We start from the raw sequence: 13,897 nt of genomic DNA, 5'->3' as shown, positions 1-13,897 counted from the left end.
TTTTCAAAAAATCCACGTTTATTGAAAAAATATTTTTATTGAAAAAATAATTTTCAAAAAATCCACGTTTATTGAAAAAATATTTTTATTGAAAAAATATTTTTCAAAAAATCCAGGTTTATTGAAAAAATATTTTTATTGAAAAAATAATTTTCAAAAAATCCACGTTTATTGAAAAAATATTTTTATTGAAAAAATAATTTCCAAAAATCCACGTTTATTGAAAAAATATTTTTATTGAAAAAATTATTTTCAAAAAATCCACGTTTCTTGAAAAAATACTTTTATTGAAAAAATAATTTTCAAAAAATCCACGTTTATTGAAAAAATATTTTTATAGAAAAATTAATTTTCAAAAAATCCACGTTTATTGAAAAAATAATTTTCAAAAAATCCACGTTTATTGAAAAAATAATTTTCAAAAAATCCACGTTTATTGAAAAAATACTTTTATTGAAAAAATAATTTTCAAAAAATCCACGTTTATTTAAAAAATACTTTTATTGAAAAAATAATTTTCAAAAAATCCACGTTTATTGAAAAAAATATTTTTATTGAAAAAATAATTTTCAAAAAATCCACGTTTATTGAAAAAATATTTTTATTGAAAAAATAATTTTCAAAAAATCCACGTTTATTGAAAAAATATGAAAAAATAATTTTCAAAAAATCCACGTTTATTGAAAAAAGATTTTTATTGAAAAAATAATTTTCAAAAAATCCACGTTTATTGAAAAAATATTTTTATTGAAAAAATAATTTTCAAAAAATCCACGTTTATTGAAAAAATATTTTTATTGAAAAAATAATTTTCAAAAAATCCACGTTTATTGAAAAAATATTTTTATTGAAAAAATAATTTTCAAAAAATCCAAGTTTATTGAAAAAATATTTTTATTGAAAAAATAATTTTCAAAAAATCCACGTTTATTGAAAAAATATTTTTATTGAAAAAATTATTTTCAAAAAATCCACGTTTATTGAAAAAATACTTTTATTGAAAAAATAATTTTCAAAAAATCCACGTTTATTGAAAAAATATTTTTATTGAAAAAATAATTTTCAAAAAATCCACGTTTATTGAAAAAATACTTTTATTGAAAAAATAATTTTCAAAAAATCCACGTTTATTTAAAAAATACTTTTATTGAAAAAATAATTTTCAAAAAATCCACGTTTATTGAAAAAATATTTTTATTGAAAAAATAATTTTCAAAAAATCCACGTTTATTGAAAAAATATTTTTATTGAAAAAATAATTTTCAAAAAATCCACGTTTATTGAAAAAATATTTTTATTGAAAAAATAATTTTCAAAAAATCCAAGTTTATTGAAAAAATATTTTTATTGAAAAAATAATTTTCAAAAAATCCACGTTTATTGAACAAATATTTTTATTGAAAAAATTATTTTCAAAAAATCCACGTTTATTGAAAAAATACTTTTATTGAAAAAATAATTTTCAAAAAATCCACGTTTATTTAAAAAATACTTTTATTGAAAAAATAATTTTTAAAAAATCCACGTTTATTGAAAAAATATTTTTATTGAAAAAATATTTTTCAAAAAATCCAGGTTTATTGAAAAAATATTTTTATTGAAAAAATAATTTTCAAAAAATCCACGTTTATTGAAAAAATAATTTTCAAAAAATCCACGTTTATTGAAAAAATAATTTTCAAAAAATCCACGTTTATTGAAAAAATAATTTTCAAAAAATCCACGTTTATTGAAAAAATATTTTTTTTGAAAAAATAATTTTCAAAAAATCAACGTTTATTGAAAAAATATTTTTATTGAAAAAATAATTTTCAAAAAATCCACGTTAATTGAAAAAATATCGTTTAAAAAATTCATATTTATTGAAAAAATATTTTTTTTTTAAAATCCGCTCTTATTATAAAATTATTTTTTAAAAAATACACGTTTATTGAAAAAAATATTTGTTTTTAATTCACGTTTATTGAAAAAAAAAATTGTTCAAAAATTCACATTATTAAACAAAATTTTTTTTAAATTCACATTTGTTGAAAAAATGTTATTTTTTAAATCCATGTTTATTGAAAAAATATTTTTTTTAGAAAAATCCACTTTTTTTGAAGAAATATTTTATAAAAATCAAAGTTTATTGGTGTTTCAATGTTTTTGTGTTTTAAATAAGAAATTTCTTAAAATATCCTTTTTGTTATCCTGCTAGTCTTTCCTTCTGCCTGTGTATATTTATTAGTGTCTTTAGACACAACATAACCTATTCGAACATATGAACGTTTATGTTCTATGTGAGACAAGTTGTAGTAGTTTAATATGCAGCTCAAATTGTCTCAAAGGATATGTTCAGTCTTTTGCTGCAAATATGGTGAAATTTGAGAACAACCTTCACAAACACATGCATTGCATGGCTGCATGTTTGTCTGTTCATTCTACTGTGTGACATATTTACTACATTGCCCTGATGGTATGTTGGAAACAGTTGTACTTTAGTTTTCCTAGTATCAAGGATTTCCTAAAAATAAATTGGTATAATAAATTATTTTATGTCGATATAGTTTTTTTTGTCTACCTAAAGTTGTGCAAGACATGATTTCAAAATTGAGGCCAACAAAATCCAAATGGACTACCAGAAACATGTTGTTTAATTTTTTTGGCAACAAAAGAACTTAAATGAAAAGTTCATGGCCAAAATCGATTGTAATGGGAAAACTAGCAAGCATGAGAGTAAATAATTTGGAACAGACAATATAATGTTATATATAGGGTTGCCATTCAACTAAGAATAGTTGCTTTCATAGACAAAAAATATATTTTAACAATATTTTTTTGCAATATGGGACCCTTAAGGACCATTCTGCCTAATTTAAGGATTAAACAATCTAGAAATTTTTTTAATAGAAAATTTTCCACCCAATATTCCGACCAAGTCAACCAAAGTGTCAATATTGAAATTTCCATTGAACATGAACTTCACTTTGCCAAACAAAATCCTATTTGTATTTCATTACTTGTTGTTGCAACTGGTCGTTGTTGTTTTTCTCGATTTCTTGTTTATGTTAAAATAATCGACTATTTGTAAAACGGAAATGGACATTTGATTATTTTCTAACTGTAAATATTTTAACTAACAGCAGTTTTACCATTTCAAATTTGGATTTAATGGTCTGGAAAATTAAAAACAGTCAAATGAATTTGTGCCATGGAATGTTGTTGGTCGTTTTTGTTATTTTTCTTTCATATAAATGACCTGGGTCAAAGGTCAACAAGGATTATTTAGGCGACAAAATATACAAACAATACTAAAAGAGGACAGATGAGCAGTGCGGAGATAAATGTCATGAGGGCACAGATAAACGAATGCCATTTCATGTAATGTCCTGTGAGTGTTAATTTACGCAATGGGATAATAAAGCAATAAAACGAAAAGGAAGATTTCCAATGGCCATTCTCAAAGGACATTTTATGTTTAAGACGTAAATGTTGACTTAACGAAAATAAAACCTTAAGAGATTTTAAAGAGTTCAATCCAAAAAATCTAGAATTTTAAAGAATATTTTTTTCGACCAACATCACAACAATAAAATTTTTCAAGGATTTTCAGAACAATAAATGTGGATTTTTAAAGAATATTTGTTCAAGTACCTTTAGGCCAATAAACATGGATTTTTTAAGAATATTTTTATACCCTCCACCATAGGATGGGGGTATATTAAGTTTGTCACTACGTTTGTAACTACTCGAAATAATCATTGTAGACCCCACAAAGTATATATATTCTTGATCAGCGTGCAATTCTACATCGATATAGCCATGTCCGTCCGTCTGTCCGTCTGTCCGTCTGTCCGTCTGTCCGTCTGTCCGTCTGTCCGTCTGTGGAAATCACTCTAGCGTCCGAACGGATTGACGTAGGTTGATGAAATTTTGGGAAAATATGTTATATTTACGTAGGACTTTTGGTATTGAAAGCGGGCTTTGTAGGTCCACGCTTTCGTATAGCCCCCATACAAAATGACGCGTGACGCGTCGTCGTTTTAAGGAATTTTTAAGATATTTGGCCCATTTTACCACCGAATTGGTTGTAATTTGGTACTTTGTGTCTCCAGAGGCCAAAAAATATTCCTACCAAAGTTGGGTTATATAGGTCCACGTTTTGGTATAGCCCCCATATAAGGCCCCATATAAAGTACGCGTCATTTGAATATATTTTGAATGTATTAGACCCATTTGACCACAGAATTGGTTGTAATTTGGTACTTTGTGTCTTCAGAGGCCAGAAAACATTCATACCAAAGTTGGGTTATATAGGTCCACGTTTTGGTATAGCCCCCACATAAGGCCCCTTATAAAGTACGCGTCATTTTAATATATTTTGAATGTATTAGACCCATTTGACCAAAGAATCGGTTGTAACTTTGTATTTTGTGTTTCCAGAGGCTAAGAAACATTTCTACCATAAAATGTTTATATAGGTCCACGTGTTGATATAGCCCCCATAATACAATATCTCCCGATTTTCGATATTTTGAACGTTTTAGCCTCATTATCACACCGAGATGGCTGAAATTTGGTATTTAGTCTTCTTTAGGCGTATAAAACTTTCCCCCAGAATTTTGTAAGTATAGGTCCACGCCATCATATAGCCCCCATAGAACGGTACCTTCCGATTTTCGGTATTTTTAAGGTTGTGGCCACATTAATCCACCGAAATGGCTGAAATATGTGGTGGAGGGTATAAAAAGTTCGGTCCGACCGAACTTAAAGCTTTTCTTACTTGTTTTCAAATATCTTCAGAACAATAAACGTGGATTTTAAAGAATATTTTTTCAAGTATCTTCAGACCAATAAACGTGGATTTTTAAAGAATATTTTTTGAAGTAACTTCACACCAATAAACTTGGATTTTTAAAGAATGTTTTTTTTTCAAGGAACTTCAGACCAATAAACATGGATTTTTAAAGAGTGTTTTTATACCCTCAGCCTTTAGGATAAAGAGGGTATATACACTTTGATACGACCAAAAATGTGCCTCATCGAAATAATGGTTTTAGACCCCAAGTATGTTTGTACGATATCCGTTTCAGACAATTTTGAGTAGATCTAGCAATGTCCGTCCCTCTGTCTGTCTGGCTTGTGCGCACGATAACTCTCGAACGGATCAATCGATTCGGTTCAAATTTTGGGCATCGAAATATTTGTCCAGATTTGATTTAAGTTCGAAGATAGGCCATATAGGTCCACTCCTTCAGGTACCTCCCCCACAAATGTTCAAAAATTGTCGCAAAACTTGTGGGCACGATAAATCTCGAAGGGAGAAACCGAATTAAACAAAACTTTGCATATGGTAATACTACCTCTAGGCATACATCAGGTTCGAATATGGATTAAATCGGTCCACTCCTTCAGGTACCTCCCACACAAAATTTGAAATAAGTACAGTTTAGTGACACCTTACGAATCGTTATGAAATTGTTTGTAACAGGATGTTCGTCCCCCGGCCCCCGTTACGTCATTGTAATTTTTTTCGAGGGCAAGTCCATAGTTCCCGAGATAATGGCGCATAACCTCAAAAAACGCTGCACTATGTCGCGAGTTGGCGTTGGCAGATGAATTTTGGTATAAATACTTACAGTTCATTGACAATGTCGAGAACAAAAAAAATGGGAAGGTCGGTCCGCGTTTTGGGATAGTCCCCATGCAACGGTACTTCTTAATGTTTCGGTATTTTGAATATCTATATTAATAAAAGAGTAGAGTGACTGATTCACTGACTGACTGATTGACTGATTGATTCATCAACGCCCAGACGAAACGGCTGAAGCTAGAATCATGAAATTTTGGGTGAGGGTCACTCTTGGTCCGAAGGTGACAGATAAGGCTTGGTTTTTGGAAATTCGTACTAGAACGGTACGAAAAGTACCAAAAGGTACTAAATATGGTACCATTAGTATTAGGCAAACGCGAAGAGCTAGAATTCTGATATTTGGAATGAGGGTCGCTGATGAAAAGATAGAAAGGTATACCAAAGGGTTTTTGGAAATTCGGACTATAAGTGTACGAAAAGTACTAAAAGTTACCAAATTTAGTACCATTTGGTATTATGTGAAAGGATAGAGCTATAATCTTGAAATTTGGAATAAAAATCAAGGTTTAGAAGATGTGTTGATACAAGGCGGTGGTTTTGGAAATGTGTACTCTTGTGTGCGAAAAGTACTAAATGGTACTAAATTTGGTACAATTTGCATTTGGGCGAACCGGTAGAGCTAGAACTCTGAAATTTGGAATGAGGGTCACTGAGGGAAAGATAAAAAGGTGTACCAAAGGGTTTTTGGAAATTCGGACTACAAGTCTACGAAAAGTACTAAAACGTACTAAATTTAGTACTATTCCGTATTATGGGAAAGAATAGAGGTAAAATCTTCAAATTTGGAATGTAAATCAAGGTCTGGAATATGTGTTGATATATGGTTTTGGGAATGTGCATTCATGTGTACGAATAGTACTAAATGGTACTAAATTTGGTACACTTTGAATTTGGCAAACCGATACGGTTAGAATTCTGAAATTTGGAATTTCTATTACTGTTGGAGTGTAGGTGTGAGATATGGAAGTAGTTTTCGAAATTCGTACATATGAGTACGAAAAGTACTAAATAGTACCAACTAAGGTACATTTTGAACAGATGGAGCTGGAATCCTGCAATTTAGAATTAGGATTACTGTAGGAGTGTAGTATAAAGGTATTTTGGAACTTCGTACTTTTGGGTACGAAAAGTACTAAATGGTACCAAATTTGGTACAATTTGGAATAGAGTGATCGGATAAAGGTGGAATCTTGAGATTTGGAATTAAGATTACTATTGGAGTGAATGATTGAGGTAGTTTTGAAAATTTATGGTTATGGGTACGAAAAGTACTAAATGGTATCAAACCTGGTACAATTTGGATATGAGTGATTGGATAGAGTTGGAATAGTGAAATTTGGAACTAAGATTATTGTTGGACTGTAGCATTGTGAAAGTTTAAGAAATTCGTACTTTTGGGTACGAAAAGTACTAAATGGTACTAACCTTGGTACAACTTGGATTTGGCGTAACGGATACAGCTGGAATCCTAAGATTTGGAATTAAGAGTACTGTTGAGTTGTAGGATTGAGGTAGTTTTGAAAATTTTTGGTTATGGGTACGAAAAGTACTGGACGGTACTAAATCTGGTACAATTTGGACTTGGGTGAACAGATAAAGCAGGATATCTTAGATATAAAATAAAAATACTGTTGGAATGTAGGATTACAGATGTTTTAAAAATTCGTACTTAGGGGTACAAAAGGTACTAAATATGGTACAATTAGTCTTGGAGGATCGGGTAGAGATGGAATTCTGAAATTTGGCTTTGAGATTATTATTGGAGTGTAGGATTGAAGAAGTTTTCGAAATTCATACTTAGGGGTACGAAGAGTATTTTATGGTACTAAATTTGGTACAACTTTGGGTTGGGATTGTTGGAGTGTATGATTGAGGAAATATTGGAAATTCGTATTTATGGATACGAAGTATAGTACTCTGCGGCACTAAATTTTGCACATTTTGGGTTTGGGTGAACAGATAGAGCATGAATCCTGAGATATGGGTTCAAGATTACTGTTGGAGTGTAGAAGTAAAATAGTATTTGAAATTCGTACTTATGGATACGTAAAGAAATAAATGATACTACATTTGATACAATTTTAATTTGGGTAGGAAACCTGAGATACTGAATTAAGATGACTGTTGGAGTGTAAGATTGAAGAAGTTTTCGAACTGTGGTAAAAAATATGGTACAATTTGAATATGGGTGGTCTTGGATTTGGTACATCTTGGATTTGGAGATACGGAGTGCGCTGGATTCCAGAAGTACAAAATTTATATTATTGTTGGAGTGAAGTATTAAGATATAGAGGTAATTTTGGGTATTTGCTTTTGTTATTTGGTAAATATAGACCTTTATTCCGGATTTTGGTATTAAGATCACTGTTAGTGTGAAAAATAAAAAAAACACAGACTTTCGAATAATGTGCTGGTGTGATGGTTGAGATATAGGGATTGGTTTAGAAACATGTACACTATACACCAAAGTATTCAAAAAGTACTAAGTCGTACTAAATTTAATATTGTGTGTATACACATGTTTGAAACATCTGATTCACAGGTTTTGGGGAACTGTACAGAATTAGCAACAATTTGTTACTGAGCAGAGATGTTCACTTGGACTTCTGATATTAAGTACATATTAATAAGAGTTACTGTTTGGTGCGGACAAAGGTATGAGGTTTTTAAAAATGTATTTACGTATGCAAAAAACTTAATATAATTATTTTTTAATATCAATTATTAGATTTGGGTTAACTGAAAGGGCTGGAAATAAAAATTGTTGATTGGTTGTACGATTAATATGGAGAGGTATTTTTTCAAACTTGGGCCTGTGTGAATGCAAATATTACATTTTGTACCATTCCGATTTTGAGCTAGAATGTTTAATTTTTGTATTGAGGCCTGTGCTACTGTGGTTTCACAAACATACGAAAGTAATAAAGTGTACAAAATATGCTGGAATTCTAAAATTAGATGTTAGGCTTGAGATATGAAGGTGGATGGAGCCATAAGCACACGCATATGAGTTGAAAATTAGACCTGCAAAAAGTGTAAGATATGTACTAAATTATTTACCCATGTACTAAATTCATGGGTAAAGCTCTAATACCAAGAATAATCTATATATATAAAAGAGCAGTGAGGTGAGGTATTCACTGACTGACTGACTGATTCATCAGCGGCCAGACGAAACCGCTGAAGCTAGAAAGTTGAAATTTTGGGTGTAGGTTGCTGTTGGTGTGTAGGGGTGAGATAAGGCTGGGTTTTTGGATATTCGACCTAGAAGTGTACGAAAAGTACTAAAAGGTACTAAATATGGTACCCTTTGTATTAGACAAACGGTAAGAGCTAGAATTCTGAAATTTGGAATGAGGGTCACTGATGGAGAGTTAGAAAGATGTAACATAGGGTTATTGGAAATTCGAACTATAAGTGTACGAAAAGTACTAAAATTTTGTACCAATTGTATATTTTGAACGGATATATCTAGAACCATGGAATTTGGTATTGAAATCAAGGTTGGAAAGTGGTGTTGATGTAATTAAATGGTTTTGGAAAATCGTACTAATGTGTACGAAAAGTACTAAATGGTACTAAATTAAGTACAACTTGGATTTGGGTGAATGTATAGAGCTGGAATCCTGAAATTTGGAATGAGGGCCACTGATGAAGAGTAACAATGATAGGTTTTTGGAAATTCGAACTATTAGGGTACGAAATGGTACTAAATTTAGTACAATTTGAATTTGGGTGAACGGATTGGGTTGGAATCCTGAAATTTAGAAAGAGGGTCACTAATGAAAAGTAACAAGTAAAAGTTTTTGGCAATTCGAACTATATGTGCACAAAAAATAATAAATGGTACTAAATTTAGTACAAATTGGATTTGGGTGAGCAGATAGAGTTGGTATCCCGAAATTTTGATTGAGAGCCACTATGAAGAGTAACAATGAAAGGTTTTTTGGAAATTCGATATAAGGGTACGAAAAGTACGAAATGGTACTAAATTTAGTACAATTTGAATTTGGGTGAACGGATTGGGTTGGAATCCTGAAATTTGGAAAGAGGGTCACTAATGAAAAGTAACAAGGAAAAGTTTTTGGAAATTCGAACTATATGTGCACGAAAAATAATAAATGATACTAAATTTAGTACAATTTGGATTCGGGTGAACAGATAGAGCTGGAATCCCGAAATTTGGAATGAGGATTACTGATGAAAAGTAACAATGAAAGGTTTTTGGAAATTCGAACTTTAAGGGTACGAAAAGTACGAAATGGTACTAAATTTAGTAAATTTAGTTGGAATCCTGAAATTTGGAATGAGGGTCACAAATGGAAAGTAACAAAGAAAAGTTTTTGGAAATTCTAACTATAAGTACACGAAACATACTAAATTTAGTACACTTTGGATTTGGGTGAACGGATAGAGCTGGAATCCTGAAATTTGGAATTAAGATTACTGTTGGAATCTAGAATTGAGATATGGAGGTAGCTTTGGAAAATCGTTCTAATGTGCACGAAGCAGTGCTAAATGGTACTAAATTCAATACAAGTTGTATTTGCGTGAACAGATTACTGTTGGAGTGTAGGATTGAGGTAGTTTTGGAAAAGCGTACTTTCCATAAGTGCTAAATTGAACTACATTGCAGATATATAAAAGTAGTTATTGGAAAGTCGTGTACGAAAAGTGCTAAATTGTACAAAAGTTGGTACATTTTGGTATTTGCTATATGGTACAGAATTTTGTTCAATTTGTGATTTTGTAAAGGGTAGAACTGGAATTTTGAAATTCGGTATTAGATTAGAAATTGGTGTTTAGAGAGGAGGTAGAAAGGAGGTTTTGAAAATGCTTACTTATTTATACAAAAAGTACTAAATAGTATTATAATTGGTTTCAGAGGAACAGATAAAGCTGGAAAAGTGAATTGCGGTTGGTATTTATGTTGAATATTAGAAGTAATTTTTGAAACGTTTACCTACATATGTGTACGAAAAGTTTGGTAACATGTTGGTACCAAAACCATGTTGGTATTGTGTAAACGGTTAAAGTGAGAAATACATACTATAGGGGAACGAAAAGTACTAAAGGCCTAACAGCTCAACTCGAAAGAGAATTAATTAAATATCACTATAAATGGCCTTCGCCTTAATAAGGCAAAAATAAAAAATAATTTCAGCATGAGCCAGGCTGGGATTCGAACCTGGGTCTCCGACAACTGAGTGTCAAGGTTGCCGGCGTCTTAGCGTTCTAAGCCACCATCAACTTGTCAAAACTTTAGTAGACAATAATTGATGATCAAAAAATAAAATCTTCTGATATAGAAGAGCAATTACTAATGATGTAGGAATAAAACTTACCATAGTATTTGTGAACATTGAAAAATGGGATTACCAAGCAGGACTATAGGAAAAGTTTGGACATAATTTCGCACATACATTTATCTAATGAAGTTCGATATATATACCAGTTACCAAGCTTTGCCTTCGTCTGCCACAAAAACAACATCCTAATACACCTGAAGATCGGATTTACCACCCGTGAAACGTAGTGTAATGGTTGGATGCGTGGGACTTCGGTAGACTCCTAATTTTTCAATGTATCTCTAAAGGCCTAACAGCTCAACTCGAAAGAGAATTAATTAAATATCATTATAAATGGCCTTCGCCTTAATAAGGCAAAAATAAAAAATAATTTCAGCATGAGCCAGGCTGGGATTCGAACCTGGGTCTCCGACAACTGAGTGTCAAGGTTGCCGGCGTCTTAGCGTTCTAAGCCACCATCAACTTGTCAAAACTTTAGTAGACAATAATTGATGATCAAAAAATAAAAAATCTTCTGATATAGAAGAGCAATTACTAATGATGTAGGAATAAAACTTACCATAGTATTTGTGAACATTGAAAAATGGGATTACCAAGCAGGACTATAGGAAAAGTTTGGAGTTTCAATTAACTGACATAATTTCGCACATACATTTATCTAATGAAGTTCGATATATATACCAGTTACCAAGCTTTGCCTTCGTCTGCCACAAAAACAACATCCTAATACACCTGAAGATCGGATTTACCACCCGTGAAACGTAGTGTAATGGTTGGATGCGTGGGACTTCGGTAGAGTCCTAATTTTTCAATGTATCTCTAAAAGGCCTAACAGCTCAACTCGAAAGAGAATTAATTAAATATCACTATAAATGGCCTTCGCCTTAATAAGGCAAAAATAAAAAAAAAAAAAAAAAAAATAAAAAAAGTACTAAATTTGGTTGGGTTGGGTGTAGGAACAAAGCTTGGATTATATAATTTGGACAAAAAACTACGAAATGGAAAAATATTTGTTAAGAAGATCATTCTGATATTTGAGATAAAGTTCGGAGTTCGAAAAATTGTACTGAATATTGTTCTATTGATTTTATGCTAACGCGAAGGCGTTTCTAAATAATGTACTGGAAGTATGTAGTTAAATGTGAAGTATCTTTTCAATTTTTTTTGTTTGTTTTTTTATGTTAATTTGAAAACAATTTTGTTAACTAGAAGGTTATTATCCCCTGTAATAAAAAGGCCTTAATTGAAATGCATCAAAAAATGTACCGTTATATACGGTTAACATACCCGTGCACATTAAATAAAATTTTTTGTAAAATAGTTTTTTTCTAACCTTTCATGCCACAAATTCCGAATTTTGGTCGGAAAATGTGCATGAAATCTTCAAAATACTCTAAGTCTTCAAAATATCTCTTCTAATAAAAGTGGATTAAAGTAGATATATTTTAAATGAAACTTTTGTATCCTCTGAGTATTCAAGGTCCAAATTTAAAGAAAATTTGGCAATATAGATTTGTTCTATTTTTAAAATACACTAAGTCGAGGGGTACCGTTATATGGTGATATACGAATTTTTGTGGCCATTTTGAATTCCGAAAATTAGGTGCGTAGGATTTTCGGCATTCGTAGAATTTTCTGGTTCTTGGCGAAACCGCTGAAGCTAGAACCTTGAATTGTTGTGAAAGGGTGAGATAAAGTTTAGTGTTTGGAAACTCATACTGGAAGGGAATGCTGTGTTAGTGAACGAGTAAAACCAGAAGTCAAGTCTGAAATTAGCAATATGAGTAGCTACTTGTGTATGTCTGTGATATGAGGTCGTAGTTTTGGTAATTCAAAATAAAAAATAAACTAGGGGTGCGATACGTCCGATATTTTTTTTTTGTTTGGGAAATTCTAACTACAGTATACAGTACTAAAAGGAATTAAATCAATTAAATGTTGATATTAAAAATAGGTTTTAATACAACAGAATCGCCAGTGTTAACCCCTTCCATATTAAATATTGTTCATATATATTTTATCCCCTTTCCGCATACGAAGTAGCGGGCATTTGCTAGTTTTATATATTTTTAATATTTAGTTAAAACAATTTGGTTGATAATTGGTTGAATTTTGAGATGCGGGGTTTTCACTTTACAAAAAACTTCTCCGATAAAAATTATGCACATAGGCCCACGTTTTGATATAGACCTCATATAACGGTACCTCCCAATTTTCGGAATTTTGAAGATTATACATATGTTTCACGCCCAAATACGCCGAAATTTTGCATTGAGGGTTTCCAATGGACCAAAAAACTTTTCTGATAAAAAGGTCCACGTTTTGATATAGCTCCAATAGAACGGTTTCGCCCGATTTTCGGTATTTTCAAGGTTTTAGCCACATTGAACAACCAATGTAGCTGATATTTCGTATTTAGTCTTCGCCAGGTCTTGCGAAATATTTTTACAGAGAATTGTTGGTATTGGTTCACGTTTTGATGTAACCCCCGTGGAACGGTACCGCCCACTTTTCGGGTTTTTATACCCTCAGCATTTATGCTAACGAGGGTATATACATTTTCATACGTGCAAAATGTGCCTCATCGAAATAATGGTTTTGGACCCCAAGTATGTTTGGACAAAATGTGTTTGAGACAATTTGGAGTTGATTTAGCCATGTCGGTCCGTCTGTCTGTCTGGCAGGCTGACAGGAGCGCACAATAACTCTCGAACGGAGAAACCGATTCGGTTCAAATTTTGGCTTTCGTAATATTTTACCCAAACTTAGTTTAAGTTCGAAGATGGGCTATATCGGTCCACTCCTTCCGATACCTCCCCCACAAAAGTTCGAAAATTTTCGGAAAATTTGTGCGTACGATACTCTTGAAGGGAGTAACCGATTTGCTCCATACTTTGTCCATCGTGAAATGTGTACCAGACTTAGATAAGGTTTCAATATGGACTCAATCGGTCCA

This window comes from Musca autumnalis, unplaced genomic scaffold (assembly GCF_047663935.1).
Source record: "Musca autumnalis isolate F117 unplaced genomic scaffold, ASM4766393v1 scaffold_2, whole genome shotgun sequence".
Lineage (NCBI taxonomy): Eukaryota > Metazoa > Arthropoda > Insecta > Diptera > Muscidae > Musca > Musca autumnalis.
This window is presented reverse-complemented; position numbering follows the sequence as displayed.